The 24,219-nt window shown below is 36.7% G+C and overlaps 1 long non-coding RNA gene across 1 annotated transcript; it reads left to right on the top strand.

Annotated features, from left to right (window-relative positions):
- Nucleotides 1–227: 227 nt before the first annotated feature.
- On the top strand, nt 228–21,775 carry LOC129891132 (uncharacterized). The gene is made up of 3 exons (XR_008767112.1): nt 228–506; nt 14,006–14,067; nt 21,243–21,775. It is a non-coding gene; the product is annotated as an uncharacterized LOC129891132 (long non-coding RNA).
- The last annotated feature ends 2,444 nt before the right edge of the window (nt 21,776–24,219 follow it).

Below are 24,219 nucleotides of genomic sequence, written 5' to 3'. Positions count from 1 at the left end.
CTCCTAATTATTGTGATGATTTATTTATTTACTTATTGAAATTTTGTTGATAAATTTTAGTCAGTTAAAAAAACCGTGAAGACATATGTGATTTAATGAGAACACAAATTGAAGGGGACCCACCTAATAATTGCAGAGTGTAAATGCAATTGAGAATAGATAAAGTCGAGGTAAATATGGGATTTTGGGGAATGAATTTTTTTTAATTTAGAAAAAAATCTTAAAAGTTAAAAAAGATTTTTAAAGGGGTCCACTCTTTCTTTGAAAGAGAATTGCAGCACCCCTACGCCCTTTTCTTTCATCTTCTCCATCCCCCGCACACTTCTCACCTCCCAAAATCCAAATTTCAATGGTTATTCCTAATTTTTCCAGAAAATCATAGATCCATGACTTTTTCTTCTTCTCCATATCTTTTTTCTTGAAAATTCGGCTTTCACCTCACCACGGTCGCCTACCATTATCGTCGGAATTTCCGCTCAATCAATTGGTCAAAGAAAAAGAAAAAGGTAAGATTTGTAAAATCTTTTTCTCACCTTCTCCATGAATGCCTTCATTTTTTTCAATTCAAATCCGAATTTTCAAGTCCGGATTCGCCTATAAATAATTATATTTTTCATCTCCAAAGAGACCTAAAACTCACATCCAAAGACCCATACACACAGATTCACTAATCTACTAGTTTTACTACTTTCTTTTTGGTCTTCTCTGATTTTTGAGTTTCGAGTTTCTGGCCGGAATCTTTGAGATGTCAAAGCCCTCGTTTACTACTCAACATAACGTAAAATCTTTCTCAATCTTGATCTTTTTTAGCTAAATATGTTATTTTCTTTGTTGGTAGATTGAATTTAGTATTAATTCTTTAGTATTTTATTTTCTGTTGATTTAATTTATTTTAGATGTCTTATGCATTTCCACAGTTTTGATCTCTTATAAACTTGCTAGTTTGCTTGTGTTGCTGTAATAAAAAAAAAGAATGTCTTGCAATGGTACTAATGTGATGCAGTAGTTGTTAAGCATGCTGTTCTGAATTTTATGTTGAGGAAATAATATATTTAAAATTTCCATTTTGACGCTCTGATGTTTCTGTCAAGAGTATATTTTAGAGAAAATTATTTTTTAGTTGTTTCCCTGTTTATTTTCAGTTTTCCCTTTCTTGCAAATTTCCTAGGAATTTTGGAGGGGTAGTTGGTATAGTTTCTACTCTCTATTATAATTGTTCTACTCTGGTCATGATATGGTCGTTCTATTTTCCTTTTGTTGTAGTATTTTATTTTAATATACCAAATCATGCTTGATATTTTAGCTCTGTTTTGATACTGTTTGTAAATGCTTGAAGTTTAAATTTTGTTTTAATTCTAACATGATTGCATAGCCAATGGTTGATCTACTTTGTTTTTGAGTAGAACGAATGATTATTTTTCTTCTTTATGTTTACCGCTCCGAATGTGGTCTTAAATCGTACAAGTGTTACCTCACTTTGACTGGTATAAAACTTGATTTATCTCCAACATGCCAAAATAATCTTTAAATATTCATTAAGCATGTTAGCCTAAATTATTTTGCAGTCCTCATCACGATTTGTTATTTCCATCCCTTTACCATGATTATTAAGTTAATTCATGTCAACTAATCTTATGTGATCTCATTTCAAAGTTGCCTTTTTACGACTTGCAAGTTTATTTTCACATGCTTTTGTCTAGACATGATTACAACTTTAAGTTTACAATAATACATGTGATCTAATTTCAAAGTTGCTTTTTTACAACTTGCATTTTAAATCACCTCAAGTTCACTTTCACGTGCGTTTGTTGGTTTAATTTTTTTTTCATTTTTTTGATCCAGAATATGTTATTAATCATTTTATCCTCTTATTTTTTAATGTACAACCGAAATGCTGGACTTTCTACTTTGAACTCATTTTGGCCCCCAAAATAATGGGCCAACAACTATTAGGATCGTCAGAGCTCAGAGTTTTTTAAATTAGGAGTCAACATCCCTTAACCTTCCTTGTTACTGCTTTAATTATGTTTCTCTTGATATATTAATTTATTTATATATATATGTTTACATATTTATTAAGCTGATACTAATCTCTCTTTTTTTTATTTGAGATTTTATGTGGGCTAATTTGTTAATCAGTTTAATAATATGTTTAGAGTAAAAAAAACGAGGAGTACTCTTTAAGAGTAGATGAATGTTTAGTTTAGTTGTCAACATTTATTTAGGCATTTAAGTTAAGGAAAGGAGATAAGAAGACTTATTGCTTAAAATTTTCAAATGTGTTAGAAACTAGTTTAAAGGCTAAGAAAAATAGATTTTTTTTCTTTTATCAAGAATAAATATGGCCTCATACCATATTATGCAAAAAACAATATATTTATAGAATGAATCTCAATAGTTAGGCCATCTTAGATTCATTTGATTAATTTCCTTATAAAAATAATTTGTTATTAATATTTTTGGCCATTTAGATTTAAAAAAAATATAATTTATTATTATTTCTATTTTAGGTCCTAGATGTGTTACTAGTTTCCTTAATATATTATTTCAAGATTTCAGATTTATAACAGGTTCAAAATGCTAGGTATATACATATATATGTCATACATACAAGGTATTATTTTATTTTATTTTTACACTAATTTGTATTATACTTGATGTATTACTTTGTTACACATAACATATTTTTATATATATACTATCCCTTTTATCAATGCTATTTTCATTTTTCTGTAAATAATACACACATTATTTCACTACATATATATCTATTATCATTTTGTCCCTACACGTAAATAAAATAATAAAATCTTATCAGCTTCAAACAACACATATGCATATTTTATTTTATAGTAAATATATGTGAGACCATAAACTTTACATAATGTTTTAACACTTTTATACTATTTTTTATTTATGAAAAATCAATTTTATCAATTATTTTCTCAAATTATATTTACTATGCAATACACATATGGCTATATTTGACATCCATCTATTGTCTTTTATTTATTTATTTATTTATTTATTTTACATCTTAATTCTAGATAAGAAAGCAACAAATTCTCATGTCCTTCTAAGTCAATATTTATAGAGTGATTATAAAATTTTCACATATGTCAAACATATATTTATTACAAATATATTATTATTAATTTTATTTATTTATTTATTATAGACGTATATATGACATAACTTGTATTTTCACCATTTTCTCAAAATTAATGAAAACTTTTCGTGTTAATATTTTCTAAACCAAACAAATGAATAAATATCCCTAATCATTTTTCTAAAACTAAATTTAAGGACTATCTTCAGATAGGCTCTGAGGGATGCTTAACAACTTTCCCTCGAGTAACCAAAATCCTTACCTAGAATCTCACTGGTTTCGAAAATCAAAGTAGAGTTTACATTTACAATTTTCAAAAATAGGTTTCCTAATATTTTCCTTAAAATTAGGTGGCGACTCTAAACAATTTTCAAAATCAGAGACATAACCATTTTATGTTGTGAACTATTTCGACCAGTTCGGAAATGGGGTGCGATAGCTTGGCGACTATGCTGGGGAAACCCTATGTACTTAGAGTTAGGTTTTAACCTTAGTAAAATTTAGTTTTAGAATTAAGGGATATTTGTTTATTATCTGTCTATTATTTTGCTTTAATTATTTAATCGTGATTTTTTATATCACTCCTCATTTGAAAGGATGCAAACCAAATCCAAACTTGCACTCCTTATTTGTTTGAAAACACTACATGTTATTGCTTTTCTTACACCGTCATTTGCCCTTTCTATTGAGTCTTTGGTTGTACACAATACGCACACTGTAGTTCACGTGGGGAGTGTCTCACATTCCCCCAAACCTTCTATTGGATCCTTAGTTTCAGAGTTGGCGGAATAAGGTTAGTGTGCCTTCTCTCAAACATCCAGTCCCACTCTTGAACATCTACGAGAAATCTTACTCTAGAAAGTAGGGCATGATGCATACACCTTAGGCGAGGTGGTCCAAAGCATCGTCTTCGCAATTAGGAAAGCCACCCTTTGTCAAAGGTTACACACCTGATGACATACTTTATGTGGAAGTTGTTATGAATGATCCAAACTAAAACATATGACGGATTTGGAATAAACATACTTATCATACCCTTACCTTTCTTTCAGATGAATATCAACCAAAACCTCCCAAGCATTCAGATGGTTGTTTGGCCCCCACATCATACAAAATTGGTGACAAAACATTCATAGAACACACAGAGCTGAGGTTAGAAGGCATTTAGGTGCATTGTTGTCGCTCATAGGAATTCGAGCCAACAAGATCCTCATTATTCTATTGATAGAGTTCTGGGATCCAAGCACAGTGACCTTTAAGTTTTTGGATTTTGAGATCACTCCTATACTGGAAGAGTTTAGTGATTTTTTAGAATTACCGATAAGAGGAAAAACATAGATATGTCCATCAACCATAAGTGCAAGACATTTCCGTGGGCTGTTAGGGTTGCATGTCTTTCCATCACTAAGGAATGTGGAAAATGGAAAGGTAAAGTTGGAATATCTTTTCCAAAGATTTGGTCGTCTCGAGAGCTTCGATAAACACCTAGATGAATTTTCCTACACTTGTAGGCAATGGATACATATGCAGCCAAGGATATTTGTTAAGGCCTTTTGGGGGAGCTATGGTATTCCCAATGAGATTCCATTCAATAAACATCAACATTTTGCCGATAGTAATAGACCTTTTTGCAGTGCCTTATAACTATTCCTTGGTGCATATGATTCTTGCCGAAGTATTTCTATCATTGTCAGCATGCACAAGGGGACATACTTTCTTTGGGGGTTGCAATTTGTTATTATAGATCTAGGCAATAGAGCACTTCTATCGCCGACAAACATAAATGAACTACACTATAGACACCTGTAATAGGATTCAGAGCGACAATGATCGTCTTAGATTTTAGGGTGCGCCTATGGGAGAGGAAGAGTGGCGTTTGTTTTTGACCAACCTCACAGGAGATTCTATCCATTAGAAGTATTATTGGATTGGAGGATTGGTTTTTATCAGGATGCGACATCTCTATTTCATTGAGTTGATCGGGATAAGAGGTATTCAGCTATATGCTCCTCTCCGAGTTTTGCGACAATCTGGAGTTGTCCAAGATATACCGCTATGGGCAAATATGGCATTACTTAAGGATAATCTCATTGCAGTCCCAGCAGCGCGGATAAGAAACTTGCAATTAGAATGGGATCACATGATTACGATGAACGTATAAAATGAAAAATGGTGCACGCCAAAGTATTATGTGTGCCGTACCACTATGAGCCATTTGGCTCGACCAAGTACAAAGGGTATTGGAGGTGTTGCGGATAACTAGTGGGTTAATTGGGTTAGGAAGGAAGCACTCCCTCACATAGAATTCACAACACCAATGTACAGTCAAATAATTCTAGGATCCGTAGATCATTTGATACAAATGATAGAAGAAGATCCAAAATAGGACCCCGAAGAAGATCCAAAAGAGGACCCTGAAGAAGATCCAAGTGAAGATCCAGAGGAGACGGAAGAGGAAGATCCATAAGAGGATCCAGAAGAAGAAGCATACTTTGAGTATGGTTCGATAGGGTTCAATGAAGGGGTAGGTTCAAACCAGATTGACGAATCCCCGGAGTACCATCTAGGACCATATTATGATTATGATGATGATGATGATGCTCCAACATGGCCTTAGATTTTTATTTTTTATCTGTACTCTGTCATCCCTTTGTTCTCCTTATGGCCTCCATGTACTTTCAGTTTTTAGGCTTCTGCCCGTCCACTTTATTGTATGATCCAAGTCATCTTTGATTAATGAAAATTATGTTTGTTCCAAATCAAAAATGTGTTTGAATGGATCATTTATCATCAAACTAATTGAAACGTAGGCCAACCTCTAGCAAAAAGAGGCTTCGTATTAGGACACATTTGAATGTCGCTAACTTAGCGTATATATGTGTTATAGATTTGTTGTTCTTTTAAATATCTCCCAAACTAACATAGTTTCCTTTTCTTTTTTTTCTTTTGTTTTTATTAATCCCATAAAAATAATGTTGATTTGTGTCGACTTGCAAACTGGCTGACTCACGGTACAACCTTCGATCAAGGGGAAAGATGACAGGTGGAGAAGAATTTAACGCTGATGCAAACATAATGATACCAGTAGAGAATCCCGAGGATTCTCAAAATGTGTCTGACACTCGAAATGATGAGAAAATGGCTCACATGGCATAAGAGCTTGAGATCTTGAGGGAGGAATTGTGTCAAGAGTGAGACTTGGCCAAACTTTCGGCTACTACTTTCCCAACTTTCAAGACGCCCTTCTACTTTCCAAGAGTTGACTTGTCTTTTACTGATTAACCAAATATGCTGCTTCTGCTCATGGCCAAGCCCTACTAGCTTATCCATCTGCAATCAGGACTGTTCCTAACCTTCCTACTTAAAACCCTGCCACACCTACCTACCCAGCAATATAACAGATATTTGGGGCACACATCACCGCTTCTTGTGAACCACATGTGCCACCGGTATATGCTGTTAAAGTTCTTACTTTCATGTCACTATCTAGGGTAAAGTTCCCATATGAGGTTGACCAATATGTAGAGATGGAGAAGGATTCCCGATTGAAAAAAGATGAGTCGATAACGCCTAACTTCACGGTCTAAGAAAGGCATTGAAAAATTTACAAGTTACTAGGGGGACAGAGAGCCTAGATTACAATGACTTATGCATCCACCCAGTCATTGACATCCCAGTAGGATACAAGACACCAAAGTTTGACATATTCGATGGAAAAGGCGACCCTCACGCACATCTGAGGGCATACTATGACAAGTTAGTCAATGTAGGGAGAAATTAGAAGCTAAGAATGAAGTTATTCATTCGAAGTCTGTCTAGAGAAGTGTTGACTTGGTATATGCACTAGGATCCTCGAAAATGGCATAACTGGCAGGAAATGGTTGAGGATTTCATGAATCGCTTTAGATTTAATACGAGATCACTGCGGGCAAGTTCTCATTAGCCATCATACATAATAAACCATCTGAGGACTTCCAGGAGTATGCACGACGTTGGAGAACTAAGGCTGCCAAGGTTCAACCACCACTGGGTGAGAGTGAGCTCTCAAAATACTTTATTCGAGCCCAAAAAGGTATCTACTTTGACAAGATGATGTCGATGATAGGCCAAAAGTTTGCAGAATTGGTTAGGATGGGGGATTTTATAAAGGAAGGCATCAAATCAGGTAAAATTCAGTCCATGGATGCATTGCAAGCTACAAGTAAGGCCATAGAATCAGGATCCATTGGTGTCATGAAGAAGAAAAAGGAGGATGTTTCAGTCATCACTTACCAGCATGGAGGACCATCCCACCGATACCCCAACAATCCCTAAATTTTTACACATACTCCATACACCTCGTACCTGGTATATAATTCCCGGCCATATTATAATCCATCCCGAGTACCAGCATACCAAAATCCACCAAGACCACATGTCCCAGTCCAGGTACCAATCCACCAAAATAGACCAGAATATGCACCAAAACCACGTCCAAATCTCGAAGCTAGAAATACTCGCACCTACACACCCATTGTTGAACCTTATGACCAATTGTTTAAAAGGTTGATTATAGAAGGAGTGCTACAGCCAGTTGAAGGAAAACAGCCCGAACCAATCCCTCACAATTTTGATGGAAACAAGCAATGCGCTTACCACTAGGGAATTGAAGGACACGACACAGAAGATTATTATGGCTTGAAGAACCAGGTAGAGTCTCTAATTAGAAGAGGAATAATAAAATGCACTCTAACACCTCCGAATGTAAACAACAACCCTTTGCTAAATCATGAGAATCGAGAATTCAACATGATTACTCTAGAAAAAGAGTACAACTTGGGAGAAACCATTGCGCTTGTCTGGAATGCTGAAGAAGTTACCACTACATCTCTAGCGCAACCTGTTATCAGTGTTCAACTGAGGGAACCTCTTACTATCTAAACATATCTCCCAAGAGTTATAGTAACCATTACAGTTGGTAGAAAGCCTGAGTTTGACACCAAAGAAGTCCTATAAAATAGAAGCCAAGGGCAAGATGATTGACGCCACTGTGGCTTATGGAATGACTAGGTTGGGAAGGTGCTATGCTCTAGAGGATCTTATTGGGAAGAAAAATAATCCCAAGAAGAACATTACCGATGCTGAATTTACTGAATTTTGGAGGAAAATACAGTCGAAAGACTATTCAATAGAAGAGCAATTGAAGAAGATGCATATATCCATAATGTCTTTACGAATGAGTTCTGAGGCACATAGGAGTGCTTTAATGGAAGTGTTAAATAGGGTTTGCATTCCAAAAGAGACCACAAGTGAAACCTTAGCTAAAACAATTAGATAAATGGTGGAAGCTAACAAAATCTCTTTCCATGATGATGAGCTACTAGCGAAAGGGACTGGACACAACAAAGCACTTTATATTGCGGTCAAATGTTTTGATAAGATTATGAACCGAGCGCTGATTGATGGCGGTTTTGGATGCAACATCTTCACTTTTACAACTCTGAGAGTTTTAGGCCTGAATATGGAAGATGTAGAGGGAAGCCGTGTAAAAGTTAGAGCTTTTGATGGAGCATAGAGAAGCGTCATTGGAGAAATCTATCTCACATTGGAAGTGGGACCAGTAGAATTCCCTTTCCTATTTCAAGTGATGGATGTGTCATACAACTATAACCTATTACTGGGAAGACCATGGGTCCACATGGAAAAAAATAATTCCTTCGACTCTTCATCAATGTGTAAAGTTTGAGTGGGGTCACGCAGAAGTTACCATTCATAGGGAGCCACTTTTCACACTTTGGAAATCAAGCAAGCTGTGAGGGTTGAAGAGAAGTTAGAGTCAGTTGATGTGAAATTGTCAAGAGCAGCGAAGATGATTGCGACCAAGATATTGAAATATGGGTATCAGCCTAAGATAGGGCTTGGACCTAAGTCCAATGGCATAATTGAACCAATCCAGCTGAAGCATCAGAAAGGTACCACCGAACTCGGATATGAACCTACATCGGGAAGAGTCCACAATACAGGATCCATCAAGACAACATTTGTACTAGAACAAGCTCCAATTCTAGATCACGCATCTAATGATGACATAGTAGAAGGAATAGGAAATTTGTTTGTGGCCATGATTGGAGAAGAGGAAGAGATAGATCTCAGCAAATTTACCATCTGTGATTCCAAGCCTGGAGAAAGCTTGCAAAATTGGACCATCAGTCCATCATTGTTTTGACAAGAGTCCTGGTAGCGTGGAAAGTAGTTTTGTATTTTTAAATTTGCATGATCAAAGTCGAGGATTGTATTATACTTGATCCCTTGTTGTCACTTGATTTTTCTAAAAAGGCTAGAACGCTTTTAAATAAAAGTGTTTAGTTTCTTTAAAATTATCTTATTATTTTACCTACTTATTTATTTTACTTACCTTTTATACTTTTCAGCACTCATATTAATAAAAATCTTAGTTCAACAGGTATGCCATGTAACAAATCCATTGAGAAAAGTAAAAATAATGAACAGGATCACGAAGAATATGATGAAAGCATGATGCCTGAAAATCCACCATAGGAGATCGATCAACCTGAAAGCCAGAAGTAACCTAATATGGATGAAACAGAGGTTGTCAACTTAGGAGATGAGGAAACTGTCAAGGAAACACATTGACATATTTTCTTAGGCAACACATTGACATATTTTCTTGGTCTTACGACGATATGTCGGGGTTAAGAACCGATATCATCTCACACAGACTACCAATTGATCCCACCTGCCTACTCGTTAAACAAAAGACAAGAAAGTTCAAACTAGACTTGAGTCTAAGGATCAAAGAGGAGGTAACCAAGCAGATTGAAGCGAACGTTATGAGGGTTACAAATTACCCCACTTGGTTGGCCAATATAGTACTAGTGCCAAAAAAGGATGGGAAAATCATAATATGTATGGACTATCGAGATCTCAACAGAACTTGTCGTAAGGATGATTTCCCTCTTCTAAATATTCATATACTCATCGATAATTGTGCAAAATATGAATTGTAATCATTTATCAATTGATTTGCAGGATATCACCAGATATTGATGAATGAAGATGACGCATAAAAGACATAATTTATCACTATATGGGGGGTGTATTGCTATAGAGTAATGTCATTTGGCCTAAACAATCCTAGTGCTACCTACATGAGGGACATGACCGCTCTTTTTCATGATATGATCCACAAGGAGATTGAAGTATATATAGACGATGTCATTATCAAATCCAAGAGGAATTCGAACCACCTAGATTATTTGCAAAAATTCTTTGAGAGGTTGTGAAAGTATAATCTAAAATTGAATCCAACAAAGTGTGCATTTGGAGTAACCACAACAAAACTGCTAGGATTCATTATTAGCAGGAGAGGCATGTAGTTGGATCCCTCTAAGGTCAAGGCAATTCAAGAATTACCTCTCCCCAAGACTAAAAAGGACGTGATGAGTTTCTTGGGAAGGCTTAACTACATCAGTCGGTTCACAATCCACAATAATTCGTGAACCTATATTTAAATTACTAAAGAAGGACGCTGCCACAAAATAGACAGAGGAATGTCAAAAAGTTTTGGATAAAATTAAAGAATACTTGTCTAACCCGCCAGTATTGGTCCCACCTGCGCTATGGAGGCCGTTGCTACTATACTTATCTGTCATGGATAATGCATTTAGATGCATCTTGGGATAACATGATAAGACAGGTAGAAGAGAGTAAGCCATTTACTACTTGAGCAAGAAGTTCATACCTTATGAGGCAAGATATACCTTGTTGGAACGAACGTGTTGCGCTTTGGCTTGGATCGCACAGAAATTTAGGCATTACCTGTCTGCATACACCATATACTTGATCTCAAGAATGGATCCACTCAAGTACATCTTTCAAAAGCCAATGCCTACAGGTAAATTAGCAAAGTGACAAATTTTGTTGAGCGAGTTCGACGTTGTGTACGTGACATAGAAAGCCATCAAAGGACAAGCCTTGGCTGACCACCTCACAGAAAATCCAGTGGATCAAGATTATGAGCCACTCAAAACCTACTTCCCTGATGAATAGGTGTTTTTTGTAGGAGAAGACATATCAAAACCATATGATGGTTGGAGGATTTTTTTGATGGAGCATCAAATTCCAAAGGAGTCAAAATAGGAGCAGTCTTAATTTCAGAAATAGGTCAATATTATCCAATTTCAATCAAGATTAGGTTTGATTGTACAAATAACATGGAAGAGTATGAAGCTTGTATTTTCAGACTTAGAATGGCCATAGACATGAACGTCAAAGAACTTTTGGTCATAGGCGATTCTGACTTATTAGTTCATCAGGTGCAAGGAGAATGGGTTGCTAAGAATGTGAAGATTCATCCTTATTTGTATTGTATAAACGAGTTGAGTAGGAGATTCACAAGGATTGAATTCAAACATGTCCCTCGAGCACAGAATGAATTTGTCGATTCTTTGGCAACATTATCATCAATGATTCAGCATCCGAACAAAAATTACATAGACCCTATTGAAGTAAAGTTATATGATCGATATGCATATTGTTTTCATGTTGATGAGGAATTGGATGGAAGAACATGATTCCATGACATCAAGAGATTGATAGAAGCACGAGAATACCCTGAAAAATGCCACAAGCAAGCAAAAAAGGACTTTGAGAAGAATGGCCAATCATTTCTTTCTTAATGAAGAAATCCTATATAAGAGGACTCCAGATTTAGGATTGCTGAGATGTGTTGACGCCAAAAAAGAGATGAGGCTTTAGAAGAAATACATGCAGGAACATATGGACCTCATATAAATGGGTTCACTCTGGCTAAGAAGATCTTAAGAGCTGGATATTTTTTGATGACCATGGAGAGAGATAGTATTTGATACGTGCATAAGTGTCATCAGTGCCAAGTGCATGAAGATTTTATACGAGTTCCACCAAATGAGCTCAACATTATGGGTTCCCCTTGGCCATTTTCCGCTTGGGGCATGGATGAAATTGGAACCATATAGCCTCCTGCATCAAATGGACATCGTTTCATCCTTATGGCTATCGATTATTTCACAAATGGGTCGAAGATTTGACATACAAGGAAGTAACTAAGAAAGTAGTGGCAGACTTTGTTCGCAACAATATCGTTTGTCGGTTTGGGATTGTAACAACCCCTAAAATGTTGTATGTCAGTACTTTAATTCTCGACGAAAATAATACAGCCTCTGTATTTTGGGCATAACTTTTCATAGGTTGGTCCAAATTAGATGATTCAAATTTCTGGGTAACCACAACATCCATACCTACAATTTTCATGAGAACATATCTTAAGATTCGGAGTATAATTAGGTCAAATAAATTAATATTTGCAAGATATAGTACTGTAACGGAATTGAGTGTTTATAGAAGAAAATTCATATCTCACTGTAGGTTGCTCCAAATTGGTTGATTCTTGAACTATTTGAAACTAGACTTCCATATATACAATTCTTATGAATACACCAAATCCTAATAAGGAATTTATCTTATTCAAACGCAGCTTCGAAAAAGAGTATTCTTTTAAAAAGAACTCATCTTACCTACCATGGAAACATCTAGATACATTTGACATCATTCATTACATAAATTGTCCTCCATTTAACATCATCCATGACATCAATATATTCCATTAAATTTTCAAATTTTTCTTTATAATTATTTTATTTATTGTTAGGTCACTCTTTCCCATCTATAAATACCCACCTTATTTCCTCATTTTATTCATCAAGCTTTCTTAAGCATTTATTCTCTTTATATACTTCTTCTCAAATATAATTTTAGTTTTAGTAGTATAAAAATACTACTCTGGTTATTCTTATACTCCGGGTAGTACACAAAACGCTCCGGTGAGAAAAAAAGGCTAGGGGTCCAAGAGTGTTCAAATTCGGAGTAAACCTTCGGATTTAAGGTATGTAAGGCTTTCATAGCATTGGATTGAGTTCGTCCATGCGCCCAATATTTAAATTCATTATAATTGAGTTATAGTTGAGTTTTATCCAAATCTTGAATTCTAAATGAAATAATTCTTCTTCTATTGAGTTTGATATATTTATGCATTAATATTATTATTATTCTTATCTCTCATATTATTGGAATTATTGTTCATGGCCATTTTCCCATGAATCCAAATTGATTTGATGTTCATGAATATTTTTACACATGTTTTGAGTAAAGATGTTGGCTTTTTATTATTTTCATTGATAAAAAGAAAGTTATATGAATTAATACTATATATGTATTTTATTGAGTTTTGAAAGAGCAAAAGAGTTGAATTTGAATGAATTTGAGAAAAATAATATTTTGAGCAAGATATTTTGATGAGATGTAAATGATATTTTTGGAAGTATAATGATTGATGAACATGAAATGAGATGAGTTTGATGATTTAAATTAAAGTCCAATGAGACTAGATGATGATTTTAATATGAGCATATATTTTGGGAGTAGTATTGAGCACCGAGTTGGGTAAGAGTTTAATTGACTCAAACCCCAGAACTACGTAGCCAGCGTAGGATGGAGGCTATGCCTCTTAAGTCCCAAAAAGAGGACTTTGATGAGTGGATCCAAGATGGTGATGTCCTTTACCCTGGCAAGGTATTGGATGGATGTGGCAACGACATCGCTTCGTTGTATCATCGCTAGCTCATAAGTGATGGTTGTTGGTTAGAGAAACTCCCAACTGAGTAAGCATTGCTTATTACTATTATTTTTATTATTATATTTTAAACTTGCATTACATATTGATGTTGAGATGATGTTGAGTTCTGAGCTGAGTTTTCTTGAGAGGAGTTTCTTGATATATGTCCTTACCTTCCTGCCATTTTACATACTCGTACATTCCACGTACTGACGTCATTCGACCTGCATCGTTTTATGATGCAGATACAGGTGTTAGAGATCCTCAACAGGTGCATTGTTGAAGATCATTTCTTTTCAGCTATTTGGTGAGTCCTTCTTGAATTCGAAGGAACTCCTTATCCTTTTATTATTGTTGAGTGTGATGTTTCTTTTGAGATAGCCATGGACATGTCATTGGCACCATCTAAGAGTATTAGAGGCTTCATAGACAGAGTCTAATGATGTAATCGGAGTAGTTCTCCTTAGAAACTACTTCTTCTAAGAATTATCTATTTTTCCTTTGATTATGACAAGCCCACATTAGTATTCTTAAGTCTTCCACTAATGAATAAATAAGAAATGAGACCAAGTGGTTCTCTCATAAGCCAGAAATGGTTTCTGAGTGCCGGCCACGCCTAGGGTACCCTCTCGGGGCGTGACAAACTTGGTATCAGAGGACATAGTTCAAGAGTCCTAGGGTGTCTATAAAGTCATGTCTAGTAGAGTCTTGTTTATGGGTATGTCGTGCACCACACTTATAATCAGGAAGCTATAGGACATTAGAAATTATTTCACTTCTTTTATAATCTGAGTTCGTGCGATAGAGTTTAACTCTATAAAAGCTTTCTTTCTAATTCATGCGTTTACACGTTTCAGACATGCCTCCTAAACGTTCAGCTAGTCAGAGGAACGCTGCCAGCACTGAGGTTCCACAGTCAGTGATGCCTCCACAGAGAACTAGGGGCCGACCTGTAAGGTCTACTGAGGTACCCCAAGTACCTACTATTCAGACCACTCCTACTTCTGAGGAAGATTTTTGAGGAGCGATTGCTATGCTCACTCAGTTGGTGGCTGCTCGAAATAGTAGCCAAAGTTCACCAACTCCTAGCTCTAGTTATCAAGAGCCGTCTGCTGCCACAAGGATTAGAGATTTTCTAAGAATGAATCCGCCGGTCTTCACGGGTTCCAACGTTGTTGAAGACCCCCAAAATTTCATTGATGAGATGTGGAAGATACTAAAAGCGATGCATGCTACAGAGATTGAGGGGGTTGAGTTGGTGTCTTATCTCAAGGATGTGACAAATATCTGGTATAACCAGTGGGAAGAAAGTAGAGGTGAGGATGCAAGGCCTACTCTTTGGGATGAGTTTAAAAGAGCATTTCTTGATAACTTCTTTTCCCAAGAGCTACATGAAGCAAAAATTGAGGAGTTTGTGAACCTCAAGCAAGAGAGTATGACTGTGAAAGAGTATAGTTTAAAGTTTATTCAATTGTCCAAATATGCCCCAAAAATGATTCCTCATATGAGGTCTAAGATGAGGAAGTTTGTCTCTGGCCTAGGCAAATATGTAAAGAAAGAATGTAAGGCAATGCTAATGATTTCTGACATGGATTTTTCTAGATTGATGGTGTATGCTCAGCAGGTTGAGGATGACAAGAAAAAGGACCGAGAGGAACACCTAAGCAAGAAGGCTAAGTCTGTTGGGCATGAGAACGAGCAGAAGCAAGGGAAGGGTAACAAGTCCTTCTTTCACAAGAGGTCTTCTAATTATGTACCTTCCCCAACAAATGCTTTTACACCTAATACTAGGTATGATCAAAGATCGCTAAGTTACCAAAACTTCTAATCTCAGGGTTCTCAGTCCCAATTAAGTATGGATCAAGGTTCTAGAGGGAAACCACCATGTGCTAGATATGGGAGGCTCTATTTGGAAGAGTGTCGTATGGGCACCAATGCTTGCTACGGATGTGGAAAGACAGGTCACTATCAGAATGAGTGTCCTTCAAAGAGGCAGGGAGATGGAAGTAATAGAGCTCAATTTTCTTCTGCAGCTCCACAAAATAGAGGTAATCATAGAGGTGCAGCTTTAAGTGCAGGTGGGGGAACCAACCGTCTGTATGCTATGGGTAGTCGCCAAGACCAAGAGAATGCACCCGATGTTATTACTGGTATGCTCTGAGTCCTTTCTTTTGATGTGTATGCATTACTTGATCCGGGTGCTACATTATCTTTTGTGACTCCTTACTTGGATAGTAAATTTGAGATCCTTCCTGAGTGTCTTCTTGAGCCTTTCAGCGTATCTACTCCTGTTGGTGAGTCTATCTTAGTTGAGAGGGTCTATAGAAATTGTACTTTGTCAATCTATCATAGGGATACCATAGTTGACTTAGTTGAGTTGGACATGGTTGATTTTGATGTGATTCTTGGCATGGACTGGCTTTATTCTTGTTATGCTTCAGTTGATTGTAGGACCTGAATTGTCAAGTTTCAATTTCCAAACGAGCCTATCTTAGAGTGGAAGGGGAATTCTGTAGTGCCTAGGGGTAAATTTATTTTCTACCTTAAGGCCAGAAAATTAATCTCTAAGGGATGTATATATCATATAGTCCGAGTCAAAAATATTAATGATCAGACTCCATCTCTTGAGTTAGTTCCCATTGTGAATGAGTTTCCTGAAGTCTTTCCTGAGGATCTACCTGGAATCCCTCCTGAAAGAGAGATAGACTTTGGTATTGATGTCCTTCCTGACACAAGACCTATCTCCATTCCTCCTTATAGGATGGCTCCTGCTGAGTTGAAAGAGTTGAAAGACCAACTGAAAGACCTCCTAGATAAGGGGTTTATTAGGCCAAGTGTCTCACCTTGGGGCGCTCCTGTCTTATTCGTTCGAAAGAAAGATGGGTCCCTTAGAATGTGCATTAATTACCGATAAATAAACAAGGTCACCATTAAAAACAAGTACCCTTTTCCCAGAATAGATGATTTATTTGACCAACTTCAGGGTGCCACATGCTTCTCTAAGATAGACCTCAGACTAGGCTATCACCAGTTGAAAGTGAGAGAATGTGACATCTCAAAGACGGATTTTCGAACCTTCTATGGTCATTTTGAGTTTCTTGTTATGTCCTTTGGATTGACAAATGCTCCAGTAGCTTTTATGGACCTCATAAACTGAGTATTCAAGCCATACCTATATACATTTGTAATTGTCTTCATCAATGATATTTTGGTCTACTCTAGAAGTAAGAGTGAGCATGCTAATCACCTTAGGATTGTCCTTCAAACTCTTAAGGAGGAGGAGTTGTATGCTAAGTTTTCAAAGTGTGAGTTTTGGCTTAAGTCTGTAGCATTCCTAGGCCATATTATATTTGGGGATGGAATCCAAGTTGATACTCAAAAGATTGAGGCAGTTAAGAACTGGCCCCGACCCACCTCTCCAACCGACATAAGGAGTTTCTTAGGTTTGGCTGGTTACTATAGGAGGTTTGTTGAGGGATTTTCATTCATATCCTCACCATTGACTAAGCTGATTCAGAAGAAGGCTAAGTTTCAATGGTCTGATGCTTGTGAGAAAAGTTTTCAAGAGTTGAAATCTAGATTGACTACTGCTCTAGTACTATCCCTACCCGAAGGAACAGATGGTTTTGTAATCTATTGTGATGCTTCAAGAGTTGGGTTGGGATGTGTATTGATGCAGAAAGGTAAGGTCATTGCCTATGCCTCCACGCAGCTTAAGACTCATGAGAGGAACTACCCCACTAATGACCTTGAGTTGGCAGCTATGGTATTTGCTCTTAAGATCTGGCGTCACTATCTTTATGGTGTACATGTGGATGTGTTCACAGACCATAAGAGCTTATAGTATGTATTCAGCCAGAAGGAGCTAAATTTGAGGCAGAGGAGATGGCTAGAGTTGCTTAAGGATTATGACATGAGCATTCTCTACCACCCAGGTAAAGCAAATGTAGTTGCTGATGCTCTTAGCGGGTTATCTATGAGGAGTACAACCCATGTGGAAGAGGAAAAAAAAGAGTTGGCAAAGGAAGTGCATAGACTTGCGCGTTTGGAAGTTCAACTTATTGACTCTAGTGAGGGTGGTACAATAGTACGAAATGGAGCTGAATCATCTCTAGTTGCAGAGGTGAAAGAAAAGCAAGATCAGGATCCCATTCTTCTTCAACTGAAGGATGAGGTTCACAAGCAGAAGGTAATGGCTTTTACCAAAGGGGGAGATGGAGTGTTGAGATATCAAGAAAGATTATGTGTTCCAAGTGTTGATGGTATTAGGGAGAGAATCATGAAAGAAGCCCATAATTCTAAGTATTCCATCCATCCAGTTTCAACAAAGATGTATCATGACTTGAGAGAAGTATACTGGTGGAGTGGAATGAAGAGAGATATAGCAGAGTTTGTGTCCAAGTGCCCGAATTGCCAACAAGTTAAAGTTGAGCACCAAAGGCCTTGTAGAGTGGCTCAGAATATAGAGATCCCGGAATGGAAGTGGGAAATGATCAATATGGACTTCATTACCGGTTTACAACGAACCTGCAAACAACATGACTCTATTTGGGTGATTGTGGATAGGATGACCAAATTGGCCCATTTCTTGCCGGTTAAGACTACGAACACTGCAGATGATTATGCCAAACTATATCTTAGAGAGATTGTTAGACTGCATGGAGTTCCTTTGTCTATCATCTCTGATAGGGGAACTCAATTTACTGCTCAGTTTTGGAAGTCATTTCAGAAGGGCTTGGGTTCAAGAGTGAACCTTAGTACTGCTTTTCATCCGCAAACAGATGGCCAGGCAGAGCGTACGATATAGACTTTGGAGGATATGTTAAGAGCCTGTGTCATTGACTTCAAAGGTAATTGGGATGATCATTTACCTCTTATTGAGTTTGCATACAATAATAGTTTCCATTCGAGTATTCAAATGGCTCCTTATGAAGCTCTGTATGGGAGGAGATGTAGATCACCAATTGGTTGGTTTGAAGTTGGTGAAGCTGAGTTGATTGGACAAGACTTGGTTCACCAAGCTATGAAGAAGGCGAAAACCATACAAGAGAGGTTAAGGACTGCTCAAAGTCGCCAGAAATCCTACACTGATGTTAGAAGAAGAGATTTGGAGTTCAAAGTGTACGATTGGGTATACTTGAAAGTTTCACCCATGAGGGTGTGATGAGATTTGGAAAGAAAGGGAAGCTTAGTCCCCGCTATATTGGTCCTTATCAGATTATGAGGAGGGTAGGTAATGTAGCCTATGAATTGGAGTTGCCCCCAGAATTAGCTACTATTCATCCCGTGTTTCACATCTCTATTCTTAAGAAGTGTTTGGGAGATACTTCACTTGTTGTCCCAGTTGAGAGCATTGGGGTGAAAGAGAGTTTGAGTTATGAAGAGATTCCAGTTCAAATTCTTGATCGTCAGGTTCGCAAATTAAGAACTAAGGAAGTGGCATCTGTCAAAGTCCTATGAAGAAATCAATTTGTTGAAGAGGCTACATGGGAAGCTGAAGAAGATATGAAGTCTAACTATCATCATCTATTTGTGCCTTCTGATAACGATATTCAAGGTAATATTCCTTATTTCTACCTTTGAATCGATGTTTATTCTTGAATTTGAGTCATTGACCATTTGAGTATCAGAGTTTTTGAGAAATTGATGTATTGATGATATTCATTCTTTATGTCTCCTATTTTCATCTTCATTCGAGAATGAATGATCCCAAGGGGGAGATATTGTAACAACCCCTAAAATGTTGTATGTCGGTATTTCAATTCTCAACGAAAATAATACAGCCTCTGTATTTTGGGCATAACTTTTCATAGGTTAATCCAAATTAGGTGATTCAAATTTTTGGGTAACCACAACATCCTTACCTACAACTTTCATGAGAACATATCTTAAGATTCGGAGTATAAGTAGGTCAAATAAATTAATCTTTGCAAGATATAGTACTGTAATGGAATTGAGTGTTTATAGAAGAAAATTCATATCTCACTGTAGGTTGCTCCAAATTGGTTGATTCTTGAACTATTTGAAACTAGACTTCCATATATACAATTCTTATGAAGACACCAAATCCTAATAAGGAATTTATCTTATTCAAACGCAGCTTCGAAAAAGAGTATTCTTTTAAAAAGAACTCATCTTACCTACCATGGAAACATCTAGATACATTTGACATCATTCATGACATAAATTGTCCTCCATTTAACATCATCCATGACATCAATATATTCCATTAAATTTTCAGATTTTTCTTTATAATTATTTTATTTATTGTTAGGTCACTCTTTCCCACCTATAAATACCCACCTTATTTCCTCATTTTATTCATCAAGCTTTCTTAAGCATTTCTTATCTCTATATACTTCTTCTCAAATATAATTTTAGTTTTAGTAGTATAAAAATACTACTCTGGTTATTCTTATACTCCGGGTAGTACACAAAACGCTCCGGCGAGAAGAAAAGGCTAGGAGTCCAAGAGTGCTCAAATTCGGAGTAAACCTTCGGATTTAAGGTATGTAAGGCTTTCATAGCATTGGATTGAGTTCGTCCATGCGCCCAATATTTAAATTCATTATAATTGAGTTATAGTTGAGTTTTATCCAAATCTTGAATTCTAAATGAAATAATTCTTCTTCTATTGAGTTTGATATATTTATGCATTAATATTATTATTATTCTTATCTCTCATATTATTGGAATTATTGTTCATGGCCACTTTCCCATGAATCCAAATTGATTTGATGTTCATGAATATTTTTACACATGTTTTGAGTAAAGATGTTGGCTTTTTATTATTTTCATTGATAAAAAGAAAGTTATATGAATTAATACTATATATGTATTTTATTGAGTTTTGAAAGAGCAAAAGAGTTGAATTTGAATGAATTTGAGAAAAATAATATTTTGAGCAAGATATTTTGATGAGATGTAAATGATGTTTTTGGAAGTATAATGATTGATGAACATGAAATGAGATGAGTTTGATGATTTAAATTAAAGTCCAATGAGACTAGATGATGATTTTAATATGAGCATATATTTTGGGAGTAGTATTGAGCACCGAGTTGGGTAAGAGTTTAATTGACTCAAACCCCAGAACTACGTAGCCAGCGTAGGATGGAGGCTATGCCTCTTAAGTCCCAAAAAGAGGACTTTGATGAGTGGATCCAAGATGGTGATGTCCTTTACCCTGGCAAGGTATTGGATGGATGTGGCAATGACATCGCTTCGTTGTATCATTGCTAGCTCATAAGTGATGGTTGTCGGTTAGAGAAACTTCCAACTGAGTAAGCATTGCTTATTACTATTATTTTTATTATTATATTTTAAACTTGCATTACATATTGATGTTGAGATGATGTTGAGTTCTGAGCTGAGTTTTCTTGAGAGGAGTTTCTTGATATTTGTCCTTACCTTCCTGCCATTTTACATACTCGTACATTCCACGTACTGACGTCATTCGACCTGCATCGTTTTATGATGCAGATACAGGTGTTAGAGATCCTCAACAGGTGCATCGTTGAAGATCATTTCTTTTCAGCTATTTGGTGAGTCCTTCTTGAATTCGAAGGAACTCCTTATCCTTTTATTATTGTTGAGTGTGATGTTTCTTTTGAGGTAGCCATGGACATGTCATTGGCACCATCTAAGAGTATTAGAGGCTTCATAGACAGAGTCTAATGATGTAATCGGAGTAGTTCTCCTTAGAAACTACTTCTTCTAAGAATTATCTATTTTTACTTTGATTATGACAAGCCCACATTAGTATTCTTAAGTCTTCCGCTGATGAATAAATAAGAAATGAGACCAAGTGGTTCTCTCAGAAGCCAGAAATTGTTTCTGAGTGCCGGCCACGCCTAGGGTACCCTCTCGGGGCGTGATAGGGATTCCAGTATATAATGCGGTCAATTTCAACAGCGATCTTATGAAGGAAATTTGTGAGCAACTTAAGATTGCTCATCGAAATTCCACAACTTATCAGCCACAAATGAATAGAGCAGTTGAAGTGGTAAATAAGAATATCAAGCAGATTTTAAGGAAAATAGTGGATAGTCACAGACAATTGCATGAGAAGTTAGCTCGGTTATCGTACCATAATCCAAACTTCCACTGGGGTAAGTCCTTATATGTTGACTTATGGTTCAGAAGCAGTAATACATGCTGAAGTGGAAATACCATCTTTAAGGATTATTCAAGAGGTCGGTTTAGATGATGCAGAATGGATTCATAGCAGGATTGAACACTTGATGCTCATTGATGAGAAAATAATATATGTAGTTTGTCATGGTCAACTCTATCAGAATAGAATGGACAAAGCATTCAACAAGAAAATCAAACTTCGACAGTTCACACCGGGACAATTAGTATTAAAAAGATATTTCCTTACCAAGGAGAAGCTAAAGGGAAATTCGCACCAAACTGGCAAGGTCCTTACATGGTTCATAGAGTACTATCCGGAGGAGCAGTAATCTTGGTAGAAATGGAAGGCACAGTGAGCACGAAGACAATCAATTCAGATGCCATCAAGAAGTACTACATCTGAAGACATCAAGACTAGCTTTCATTTTTTTATACTCCTATATTCCATGTAAACAGAACTACGTCTCGACCTGAATTCCCACGGTAGGGTACGTAGGCAACCCACATCAGTCCGGTCTCTCTTAGAAAACCTAAAAAACATCATTTCCATATATTCAGAACTACGCTCGACCTGACTTCCCTCTACGGGATACGTAGGCAATCCCCATCGGATTCGATCCCTTCATATTTTCACTTTTCTATTGTATTTGAACTACCTCCTGACCTGATTCCTCTTGGATACGTAGGCAGCCAGGGTTAGGCTTGGTCATTCCATTATTTGACTTCTCTATTATACTAGAACTACGCTATGACCTGATTCCGCTTGGATACATAGGCAGCCTATGTCAGGCTCGGTCATTGCATCACATATTTTTATTCTTATATTTATCCCATTGTAATTGAACTAGGTCCTGACCTGATTCCATTTGGATACGTAGGCAGCCTGAGTTAGGCTCAGTCATTGCATTGCATAATGGTCACTTTTTATCCTCAAACTATGTACAAACCTGATTCCCATTTAGGGATATGTAGGTAACCTTAAAGGTTCGGTTATACCTTTAGGAAACCCTCCTTTAGTTAAGTATCATTAGAACATGAAGGATTTCGCGAACACGTCAAGAGAAGCGTCATTAGAAGACAAGACTATAAGAAAGATTACATTTGGATATGGAGAAGCTTGATGGACTTCAAAGCATGTCATAACCTTAAAATGATAAAGAATTACTTTCTCTCTCTCTCTCTATATATATATATACCTAATATATACATGATATACTCCTTCGCTAAGAACAAACTATTATTTTTTAAAAATACTTCTCTACAATTCTACCTACCAAGTCTCTAGGTTAAGATACTACAGACGGACTAAAGAAGTATTGGAGGTTTTCGGTGATGAGGCCTTAATCTGTGAGTCGATACATATCAATACCCCCTCCCAAACTAAAATTTTTCTTTGAGCGCAGGAAAACATGAGATCAAGGAAGACAACCTCAAGTCTAGGGGCATGACTGAAGACGCCATTCGACTTCTCAAAATCATAAGCCAAAATATCCTTCCCTTACCTTATTTATCGAAAATAATTTATACTTGGACTTTCTGTCTAAAATATTTCCTTTTAAATCTTTGTAGGTACGCTCGAGATCTGGATCAAAACACTGAAGACAAAGGAGCCCCATAGGATAACTATGATAGTTTACTTTTTGTCAAAATCACTCCATCAATTGGAGCTTGTCATCTAACCTCGTCAACAACTCCTCCATTGGAGAATACTGTCTAACTGCATCAAATAAGCTCCATCAATTGGAGAATGCCTTCTAATATCATCCAAACTCCATCGTCTGGAGGTTGTATATAGTAAACATCGTCCAAACTCCGACGATCGGAGATTGTATATAGCAAACACCATTCAAACTCCGATGTCTAGAGGCTATACATAGCAAACATTGGTCAAACTCCACCGTCTGGAGGTTGTATATAGGAAATATCGTTCAAACTCTGCCTCCTGGAGGATGTACATAGCAAACGCCATTCAAACTCCACCGTTTGGAGGTTGTACATAGAAAACGCCGTTCAAACTCTGCCGCTTGGAGGATGTATATAGCAAACATTGTTCAAACTGTAATGTCTGGAGGTTGTACAAAGCAAACACCAATCAAACTCCACCGTTTGGAGGATGTACCTAACAAACGTCGTTCGAAATCCGCCATCTGGAGGTTGTATATAGCAAACCTCGTCAAACTCTACCGATCAGGAGTAAGAATACAACATCATCGTAAATCTAAGATTAGATTCTATATTACAAACTTTCTCCCACCAGATACAAGCGTTTCATTACATATTTTACACCCTCGAATACAGGCATTACATTACAAGATTTACACCA

Source organism: Solanum dulcamara, chromosome 6, assembly GCF_947179165.1.
Source record: "Solanum dulcamara chromosome 6, daSolDulc1.2, whole genome shotgun sequence".
NCBI lineage: Eukaryota > Viridiplantae > Streptophyta > Magnoliopsida > Solanales > Solanaceae > Solanum > Solanum dulcamara.
The sequence above is the reverse complement of the archived record's forward strand: the minus strand, read 5'-3'. Positions and strand labels throughout refer to the sequence as shown.